The sequence below is a fragment of the Amblyomma mixtum genome, chromosome 1 (genome assembly GCF_055824585.1).
Source record: "Amblyomma mixtum isolate Tamu chromosome 1, ASM5582458v1, whole genome shotgun sequence".
Taxonomy (NCBI): Eukaryota; Metazoa; Arthropoda; class Arachnida; order Ixodida; family Ixodidae; genus Amblyomma; species Amblyomma mixtum.
Window position 1 is genome coordinate 70,470,976 of NC_143012.1, and position 11,355 is coordinate 70,482,330.

At 48.0% G+C, this 11,355-nt stretch overlaps 1 protein-coding gene across 1 annotated transcript in view; it reads right to left on the bottom strand.

The window, feature by feature from the left end:
- Positions 1-11,355, bottom strand: part of LOC149366712 (flap endonuclease GEN homolog 1-like) — a 361,675-nt gene that overhangs the window by 112,873 nt on the left and 237,447 nt on the right. The window lies entirely within an intron of this gene.

Sequence of the window (11,355 nt, forward strand, 5' to 3'; positions counted from 1 at the left end):
TCCTTTTCAGTTTTCAAGCTACTGATTATAATGTTACATCCTTTTATCTACGAACATGGCCAACGAAACGAGCTCGTACAGCAAAAGGAGACGACAAGCAGACGACGCCTGCCGCGTACGCCGCCGCTGGGCTAACAGATGGCGGAAAGAATGCGTGACGCGGGGTCACATTAGGGCAGGGCAGTTTCCCAAGTTAGGTTACCGGCGGCCCGCAGAGCTACTGCCCGTTTCCGCTGCTTTCACTGCTGTAGGAATGAGCCTGAATGAGGATAAATAAACATGACGCCATTTTTGGGTTCCATCTCTGTGGGTAGTAAAAAATTTACTCCCTTTTCACTCCAAAATAACTCCCTTATATAAGGGAGTAAAAAAACACCACACATATGGAGTAAAAAAACTCCTTTTGTGTGTGCGTTAGAGGACAAGCCATTTACTCCCTTTTGGGTGTTTTTTTGCTAACAGTGTAGCTGCTGCCGTCTACTTAATTTCAAGTCTCCCCGTTACCCTCCGAAACACAGCCCCACAGGGGAGCACTGGCAGTATACAACTATTATGTACTGTCCTCGTGAAAGGTCTTGGCAGATGGTAACGCTTTGCACTGTTTCGGGTTCTTCAAAAATATTTAATCTGAAAGGGCTGTATGAAAAGGCTACAAAGCGCTCCTATTTTCAGGCTACTCATTCTTCAACATCCGACGATGGTTCTGTCTTCGCGGTCGCCTGCCACTAAAAGCATTTTACAGCTGCACAGTTTTCTCGTTGGGGAAGCCGCACCACTCCTCCATTTACGCTAATACGAGTCCATACACCCTGTTACTGTGTGTGGCTTTTTGAGCTTGCAACACACCACTGCGAGGCGATTGCACCGACTGCTCAGCCTTGAGGGACGATGGGTTCAGTGTGCTTTTGATTCGAACGCAATTAATCGCCCGCCACAGTGGCCAGTAGCGCATGTCGCTTAGTCACGTGTTGCACAATTCACTGCAGCGAATACGAGTCGATGTCGTATCGAGCAAAGTGCATTGGATGTCAAGCCCTGACGTGTACTAGCGTAGCGGATTATGCAGCGCAAGAGACCGCATGGCGCATACTACCGGCAACAAAGGCGGGCAGTTAGCTATGGGTTAGCTGCATCGAATGCAGAGCAAACACAGCATACCCCCAGAGCTCGACAGCCGGTGTAATCGTCTCGCATAGGTGTGTTCAAAGCGCACAAAGCCACATCAAGCAACTATACCGACGCATATACGCGCAGCACATAATGCAACGCTAAACAGGCCAAGTGGCGTGAGCTATCGGCAAACCACTGCAAGCAGATAGTGATGAAAAACATGGGCGCAGGCAGCAGTGCACAAGTCCATCGAACAATAATTTTAGGTTATTAAAGCGAAAGCATTACTTGGCTAAGTCGATAGTTTCGTGTCCGCAAAACGTGTCGGCGGCGTGTTCTCAATTCGTGTGAGAGTTAAGCGAAAAAGAATGACTGTGCGTAATCGAGGATGATGTGAGGATGATGCACGTCAAAATGTGGTCGCTGTGGAGTAATTAGTTAATTAATTAGAGCCAAAAATGTCCCAAAGGCGTCAAAATAGTATCGGACGTGGATATAGTGCGAGGACGTGAAAACAGTACGAGACGTCAAACTTGTGGAGGGAAAACACAACCAATTGACATAGGATGATAAAATAACGTTGTGCACCAAATTTGATTGATCTGGAGTAAATAATTAATCAGAAGACAAAAGATCACTTAGACGTCAAAATAGCCCCGGACGTGCATGTAGTGCGAGAACGTGAAAATAGCGATAGACGTTAAAATTGGAAGTAAAAAGAGAGGCAAACAGTCAAAAGTGAAGCAAAGAGAGGCGACGAGTGCGAAGGAGGCATCAATGCTTTCGCTTTCCCCCAATGCGGGTCGCCGCAGTGGTCTGTTGACATTTTTTCACGGCGTTCGCGTCGAAACGGATACACTGTGAACATAGACAGGTCAGCTAGTCAGTGACTCAATGCAGAGTGCATTTTGCCACCGCAGAAATAACCGTGCACTATGTCTAGGGGTAACAAAACAAACACGACAGCGCGCATCCCTTCCGTTTCTTCTCGCCTTAGAGCTAGCCGGTTGATTTGCGCGGTGGCAAATTGCACGCATTCCTGCGCAGCATTACGGGTCTTACCTGAAAACGAAGACTCGACGCCTTCCAGTAACCGCCTTCTTCTTTTGTAACGCGCTTCCGGTGAGATAAATGACGCAGCGGCTTCCATCGTTGAAGCCCAACGTGCCGTCAAGACGAAAAGCCAGCACGCTTCCCGGCGCGGTCACTTTTTCACAAAGGGCTGGAAGTTGTACTATGCAAGCGGGTCCAAAAGCTACGATCATCAGTCAACCCGAGCACGAGTTTGAAGCATCGATCTTGGAAACAATAACACACAACCCATGCCCGAACGACCGAGCACACACGACAAAACGGACGGCGTGGTGTGCGTATAGTGCCCGGATTTTTTTTTTTCGTCTTGTCATGTGACCTGCCAGTCTGCGCGCTTGATTTGAACGGCGTTAGGAAGTCCGCGAGGCGCGGGCGCAAGGTACAGTCTTTGTCAAAAGTTTAGAGCCCAGGCGGTTTGCTTCTAAGCCTCGCAGTGGGACTCCTGTAACATTCGTGGCAGCCCTACCCACTGGAGGAGGCAGGACCAGAAATCATCTTACCTTCAGCAAATTTGGAGCGCTGGAGATGCATTACGAACCAGACGCTTGAGAAGCAAACCCCCTGGGCTCCAAACTTTTCACAAAGGCTGTACATGTTACAATAAGCTGAATATTGGTCTCTCAATAGAGGTGTCGAATATTGGTCGCACAAGGCATTTTAACAGCATGTATATTTCTACTCCATGCACCGATCAAAATAATGCCATTTTATTTCGTGAGCTTGCCTCCTTTTTGATGTATTAGTCTTCGGTTACATTTGTGTACATATGTGTGAATGCTGCCTATATGAGCAAATGAACCCACTCCTGTAAAAAATCCCTAATGGGATTGACAGTGTCTCCAAATAAAATAAATACCAGGTGTTTCAGGGAAAACTTCGAAAATTTTCAAGAATAGGTTTTTTTTGGGTACAAATATGACTTTTGCGGCAGTGTCGGTGTACACCGGAAAGCCGGTTAATTGTCTTTATTAATCTGGTAAACTAAATTATGATGACTAACTTCTTGAGTATCAGAGATAGGCAACTGCATGGTTGCAATTAGAGATTTGTAGTCGGTCGTTAGTAATAGCACAGTTCTAAGAACTATGGTAATTCATATCAGTTTTTAGAATTTCGAAAACGCGATTACACTCGCCGCTGTGGCTCGACAAAATACATGCGCTTTCGAAAGCATGTAGGCAAAGCATTCACTCCAGCGCCACGGGTAATCGCGCTTTCGAAATTCTAAAAACTGATATAGCTATTACTAACGGCCGGCTACAAATCTCTAATTGCAACTATAGGCGTCTAAATCTACTAGTTAAAAGGTTATTAAAACTTAGTAAACCAGCTTACTACTTAAGACGATTGACCGGTTCTCTGGTGTACGCCAACGTGGTAATACTATGCTGCACAAACCATATTTTTACCCCAAAAAGCCCATTTTTCAAATTTTTCTTTTTGAAGTGTTCGCAGAAACACCCAGGGCTGCACCTCCACACCGTTACATGTGCTGTCACATTTATTAATCAGTAACACAAGTTAGCTCTCTGCTACGTTGTGCCATTTAATTCCAACATGAGAAAGTTTCACGCCTCCATTTCTCTTGGTACCAAAAAAGAATTTCAGTTATACGTTAGATTTTGCATTGCCAAGTGACCTCATGAACAGTATTTTTCGAGTCATTACCTACAACCAACTCAACATCGTGACCTCTCCCATAGCCGATATAATATGAATAAAATCTGTTCAGCTTAAATGGGAATCGTTTAAGCTGTGGTTGTGGTTGGTTCCATAATCAGTGAGAAATCGGCTGTAAATTTAACTTTTGTTGATTGAGTTTAATTAAGCTACAGTCAGTTAACTTTATATCATCATTATCATCATCATTTATTGAACCCTTAAAGATCCCGTCTGGGACATTACATAAGGGGGGGGGAGATAGTGGTGTGAAGCGGCCATACAAAGGCATGTGAACATAAAAAAACATAACAAAAATAACAAGGATTACAAGTTTGACGGGAAATTAAAGTCAAGTAATCCAAATAATACAGAAAATATATGGAAAAGCAGGCCATATGGAAAAGCAGGCAATATATGAAAAGCAGACCATATATTAGGCCATATCAGTCAAGAACATATTAACTTCTTAGTGACTCGTGAGAAATCGGGTGTAAATAGATTTTTTGCTGCTTGAGTTTTAATTCACTTGTAGTCAATTCAATTTCTATTGGGTCGTATCAGTCAAGAACGTAATGACTTTTTATGGACCAAGCTCATTAGGATTTGGGTATTAATATACCTTTTTAGACTTCACATATACTCCATAAATAGTTAATTGCATCTCAGTGCGCATTTTTGTAAGGAACCTGCAGCCCCACTTCGCTTTCTTACCCAGACAGTTTGGATTTCGGCCCGGGCTGTCAGCGCAAGATATCGTACTGCAGCCCAAGGAAACACAACTGCACACACGGAAAAGAACACCTAACACACGAGCATTTTTAACCCTCAAATTCCCCCCCCCCCCCCCCCCCCCAGAAAAAAAAAAATCTTTTGGCACTGTGGGACATGACCACGCTCTGCGAACACCGGCAGAAACGCATTGCGCGGTCAGAGCATGGAACTACTTCAAGGCATTTTCTTGCGCAAGCAACACTACACTAGGTGTGAGCGATTTTGCGGAGCCCCGGAGAGCCCCAACTGCGCATGCGCGAGGAGCGAGTGACGTCAGAGCAGCACGGAGCCGCATTCTCCGGGAGGAGTGACGTCACACAGCGCACAGCTACGGCGCTGGGGCCACCGCCGACTCGTCTGCTACGCGGGTGCCTCAGAGGTGCCGCCGCCGCTGCGATTGCCGCGCCGTTGCTTCCGCAATTCTACTCGGGATGGCCATTAGTCAAACCAAAGCCAATCTTTTCACAGGATGCGCCGATAGACGCCCCGAGGAGCTGTAACTTCCTCTTTGCTGCTCAACATAGCCCTGGCGCCGCTATCCGGTGAACCGAGAAATATACTTTAAGATTTACGCGGACGACATCACCCTGCGGGTAGACAGTGGCTGTATCGGGGAGGCGGAAGACACACTGCAGGAGGCTGCGGATAGGGAGGACAGAATGGTGCCCCAATCATTTGATCCCAACCTAGAGACCCGACCATCACGGTCGTAGCAACAGCCGTAGCCAGATTAATGAGAGCCCGCGCGCTCGGTTTACAGATACAAGCCATCATAAACCACAAATACTCTGGATAAGCAGCAACTGACGCATCTGATCAGAATGGTTGCTGGACACATCTACGTGCACAGCAAAACCGACAGCCCGGCTTTTAGTGATGCGTTTGTAGTCGGACGCAACGCGTACCATCTTCCATTTCACAACCCAGCCCGGGGCCGGTTAATACGGGCCACACCACGGTTACGAACGCAGTCAAGACGGCACTTAAAATGCCTGCACAGGCTAGTACTCCTAAGCAAACCAAAAACCTCTCAGAGACGTCTAGCTAGACGTCTCTGAGAGGTTTTTCGTTTGCTGGGTATAAAGGCACAACACAGTAGTATAGATAATCGTAGTCCTATACGCTGGCCAAATCAAAAGACTTAGAAGACCGCAACGGGTTCCCCAAGCAACACAATTAATCGGCCAAATATTAGAAATGAATTGGCAAATGCCGATTCTACATAGGAACAGTGTGAAAGCATCATTTTCCTATATTGGGCCAATTACCTGTGCTGCTAGCCTACCCTTGCCCGGACACACGGTGAGTGTGTCTCTCTGTCTCCCGGTTTCATCAGCCGAACAATGTCTCTGACGTCAAATTGAGGTTATACGTCACGTGAGGCATGGAAAAACTGCAATATAATCGCTGCTGCATCTTTTTAATTCACTATATACAGTGTTGAAGCCGGCCTTCCTCAAGGGTCGGAATGACAACGTATGTAGAAGCAGTGATTGCATTGCGGCTTTTTCATGCCTCACGTCGACCTATAGCGACGCTTTGACGTCACAGTCATCGTTCGGCTGTTGAAACCGAAACGGCACAAGGAAGAAATTCGATTATTAATGGTTTAGCGGGCGTAGGAAAATCATCATCATCATGAGCCTGACTACGCCCACTGCAGGGCAAAGGCCTCTCCCATGTCTCTCCATTAACCCTGTCCTTCGCCAGTTGAGGCCACCGTATCCCCGCAACCAACTTGATCTCATCCGCCCACCTAACTTTCTGCCGCCCCCTGCTACGCTTGCCCTCTCTCGGAATCCACTCCGTTACCCTTCAGGACCAGCGGTTATCTCGCCTTCTCATTACATGCCCTGCCCAAGCCCACTTCTTCCTCTTTATTTCAACTAGGATGTCATTAACCAGCGTTTGTTCCCTCACCCACTCCGCCCTCTTACGCATCATTACAAAGAAAAAAGCACGCACCCTAAAGTTAGGTGTCTATACTCCTTTAAGAATACAAGAGAGAAAGAAAGAAAAGAAAAAGGGGAAGAAAATAGAGGGACGCGTTAGCGGAGAAAGGAAGGAAGGGAATGGGAAAAATTGCTGTATAAACAAGGCTACGGCTTAGTTACCTCAAGGCTCTCTTTGAAAGTTTCATTTAAGCCGTAGCCTTATTTAGGTAATTTTTCTTACGGTTACATCTCGTATACACCTATGAGACACACTTGTAGGCTAACGAAAAGGCTTGACCTTAAACTGCGAACTGCGGAGTGAGCCATGTGAAGGAAACCGGAGCGAAGTAGAATGGTTCAGGAAAAGTGCGAGTTAACAATTTCGAAGGAATCGAGAATAAATGTGCAGGGCATGCATTTAATACAAAAGGAATGTAACCAATCGTCCTTAGGGGTAACGGAGTGGATCCCAAGCAGCGAGCCAGGTTGGAGGACAAAGACTGTGAAGTTTACGGGCCTACCCGGTGGGCACTGAACCTCCCTCGGACGTCCTGCAGACAGCCTGAACATCCGCAGGGCGTCCCTGGGAGTTTTTAGTGCCTATTAGGCTATAGCCACAGCTGGCACATGACAGGGGAAACTGGAGGGAGATGAGAGAGGCCTTCGTTCTGCAGCGGACGTACTTACGCTGATTCCGATGATGACATCGTAGCACACTGGCGTTTCTTTCATTTCGCCTCCATCGAAATGCAGCCACAGTGACCTAGCATCCAAATGCCACAGGCACTGAGCCACATCGGCGGGTCAGCTATAACAGCATGTGTTTTTGCACTTAGAACAATGGGGAGCAAATGACGTCCTAGCTTCAATCATGCCGGAGGAAATAGAGCTTACGAGGCCCAGAGGAGGCAACCGGTGACCTCTCGAAGTGTCAGAGAAAAGAAGGGAAGAAAAAAATTGTAGGGGACATTAGGGCTCCGCCTTAATGGTACGACGCGATAGCGTAATTGACATTTAAACACAATTTTTTTATTTGCAGTGAAAAACTGTTAGAGGGAGTCCAACCACGATGGCCCGTCCCTAAAAACACAAAACAGTTCTGCTCGTTTTATTCTTTGTAATTATAATCGAGCTGCCTGCATTTCTGCAATAAAATTAAATCTTAGCCTGCCATATTTAGCATCCCACCGTAAAGCCCTTAGAATTTCACTTTTTTTACAAGATATTTCAGCATCCTTCCCTTCGCGACGAACTGACCTCCCCTCCCCAATACATTTCATCAAGGCTAGATCACGAGAACAAAGTCAGAATTCCATTATGCAAAACCAATGCCATGTTTCAGTCATGGCTTCCCCGCACAGCTGCTGAGAGGAATCACCTCCCCGGATCAACCGCTACAATTACTGACAACCAACGCTTTAAGACCATATTAGAGAGCACTGCATAACTTTAGGAGCACTTATTTCATTTTTTATGGACCAGCATTTTTTTCACTGTATTGCTGCACTGTATGTATTGTATTATATTCTATTAACCAGCAGATCAAGAACCCATTAGATAATATTAACTAGGAGCCATCATTTCTGTATTACTGATTACTTTGCTGCGCTCTGCGTTGATTTTCTTTTAGTTTATTTAACCACTCCTCTCAAAAATTCCTGTGGCCCTGAGGGTACACGAAATGAATAACTAACTAAATAAATAAATGGTTGGTTGGTTTATGGGGTTTAACGTCCCAAAGCGACTAAGGCTATGAGAGACGCCGTAGTGGAGGGCTCCGGAAATTTCCACCACCTGGGGTTCTTTAACGTGCACTGACATCGCACAGTACACCAGCCTCTAGAATTTCTCCTCCAAAGAAAATCAGCCGCCGCGGCCGGGATCGAACCCGCGTCTTTCGGGTCAGCAGCCGAACACTATAACCACTGAGCCACCGCGGCGGCAAATAAATAAATAAAAATTGGCAGAGGCTTAGCTTGGTTAAGCCCGGTAGGTTGCGAAAGCAAATTGCAAACTATCTTTGCACACAGTGAGAAAGATCCACCGTGACTACCCGCCGCGCTCCGCCGACGGATCAAGCTGGGGGCCCTTTCTTTATGCAGCTGGTATGACGTCACCTCGACTGTTCGACTGTAGCGCCAATGGTGAGAGGAGCGCGAGGCTCACCGCCGTGACTACCACCGCCCTCCGCCGACGGATCGAGCTGGGGGCCCTTCTTTATGCTGCTGGTATGACGTCACCTCGACTGTAGCGCCACTGGTGAGAGGAGCGCGAGGCTCGCCGTCGTGACTACCGCCGCCCTCCGCAGACTGATCAAGCTGGGGGCCCTATTTTATGCAGCTGGTATGACGTCACCTCGACTGTAGCGCCACTGGTGAGAGGAGCGCGCGGCTCGCCGTCGTGACTACCGCTGCCCTCCGCAGACTGATCGAGCAGGGGGCCCTTTTTTATGCAGCTGGTATGACGTCACCTCGACTGTAGCGCCACTGGTGAGAGGAGCGCGAGGCTCACCGTCCTGACTACCGCCGCCATCCGCCGACGAATCGAGCTGGGGGCCCTTTTTTATGCAGCTGGTATGACGTCACCTCGACTGTAGCGCCACTGGTGAGAGGAGCGCGAGGCTCACCGTCGTGACTGCCGCCGCCATCCGCCGACGAATCGAGCTGGGAGCCCCTTTTTTATGCAGCTGGTATCACGTCACCTCGACTGTAGCGCCACTGGTGAGATGAGCGCGAGGCTCACCGTCGTGACTACCGCCGCCCTCCGCCGACGGATCGAGCTGGGGGCCCTTTTTTTCGCGGCTGGTATGACGTCACTCCGCGAAAGGTCAACCGTAACTACCGCCGCGCCACGCTGAAGGCTCAAAACCTAGCGTAGTATTGCTTTCGCAATAAAATAACGCCCCGGGTGAGCGTGCTCTGAAGACGACAAAGGGAGCGCGAGGCGGGCGCACGGGATGATCACGTGATCGGACCCTCGGCAGCCTCACGAGTGCTCCTGACTCGCCAATGGCTGCAGCGTCATCATTGCGGCTCAGAGCGGATTTCGCGCGGGGCGTAAAACTGCTACACGTTACGTTGGCCATGGCAGACATAGGCCTCGAATGAGCTGCATTCAGCATCAGAGATTAGGCGCGCGCGCCAACGTGAGAAAACTGGTGAGCAATGGCAAACTCCAGCCATGTGTGAGGCAGAACTTGTCAGCAAACAAGGAAACAGTGAGTGAATGGGAATGTGAGTGAGTGGACATGAGCATGAGTGAATGCTTTTGAGTGGGATTGAGTGGTTGTGAGTGTGGGTAAGTGGCTGTGAGTGCGAGTGGTCATGAGTGTGAGTGGTTGTGATTGCGAGTGGTCATGAGCGTGAGTGAGTGGTTACGAGTGTGAGTGGACATGAGTGCGAGTGTGAGTGACTGGTTGAGCGGAATTTAGTGCGAGTATGAGTCAATGGTTGTGAGGCAGAACTTGTCAGCAAACAAGGAAACAGTGAGTGAACGGGAATGTGAGTGAGTGGACATGAGCATGAGTGAATAGTTTTGAGTGGGACTGAGTGGTCATGAGCGTGAGTGGTTGTGATTGCGAGTGGTCATGAGCGTGAGTGAGTGGTTACAAGTGTGAGTGGACATGAGTGCGAGTGTGAGTGACTGGTTGAGCGGAATTGAGTGCGAGTATGAATGAATGGTTGTGAGGCAGAACTTGTCAGCAAACAAGGAAACAGTGAGTGAACGGGAATGTGAGTGAGTGGACATGAGCATGAGTGAATGGTTGTGAGTGCGATTGAGTAGTTGTGAGTGTGAGTGAGTGGTTGTGAAAATGCCAGTGGTCATCAGTGCCAGTGGATGGTTGTGAGTGCGAGTGGACAAGAGTGTGAATGTGAGTGAGTGAATGTACGTGTGAGTGCCATGAGTATGAGTGTGATTGAGCTACGTACCTCTCATAGTGCCGAGGTATGGTCAGAACGCGTAAGCCTGGCGGCTTCACGGTCAAACTGAACTTGGGAACGCGGCATATGTTCGGGAGAGCAAAGCGTCCTGGACTAGCTTTCTCCTATTCAAGGAGCCGCCGCTGGCTAACTGTCTGCTAAAGGATGTACAGCGCATTCGCAAAGCCGAAGTGCGGCGAGAATACCGCCGTGGGGGCATCTTTTTGCTGAGTTGTTCAATTTAAGCAGTAGCTTAGCCGTTGCGTTTTCTTTTTTTAAGTTCAGCTGGGATATCGTTAACTCGCGTTTGCTCCCGATCCACTCTGCTCTCTTCCTGGATCCTAACTTCACACCTGCCATTTCCCTCTCCGTACACTGTAAACAAAAATATACCCAAAAGGGAGTAAAAATGGTGGCGGCCACCCTTTTTACTCCATTTGTGAAAACATTTACTCCATGAGTGGGGAGTAAAAAGGTGGACTGTAATCCATTTTACTCCCATGAGTGAATAATGGAGTAAAAATGAGGATTTACCAGCATTTACTCCACACTGTTAGCAAAAAACACCCAAAAGGGAGTAAATGGCTTGTACTCTAACGCACACCCAAAAGGATGTTTTTTTACTCCATATGTATGGTGTTTTTTATTTACTCCCTTATATAAGGGAGTTATTTTGGAGTGAAAAGGGAGTAAATTTTTTACTAGCCACAGAGATGGAGCCCAAAAATGGCGTCATGTTTATTTATCCTCATTCAGGCTCATTCCTACAGCAGTCAAAGCGGCGGAAACGGGCAGTAGCTCTGCGGGCCGCCGGCAACCAAACTTGGGAAACTGAAGTGCCCTAAAGTAGAGTGTTAGTACACTCT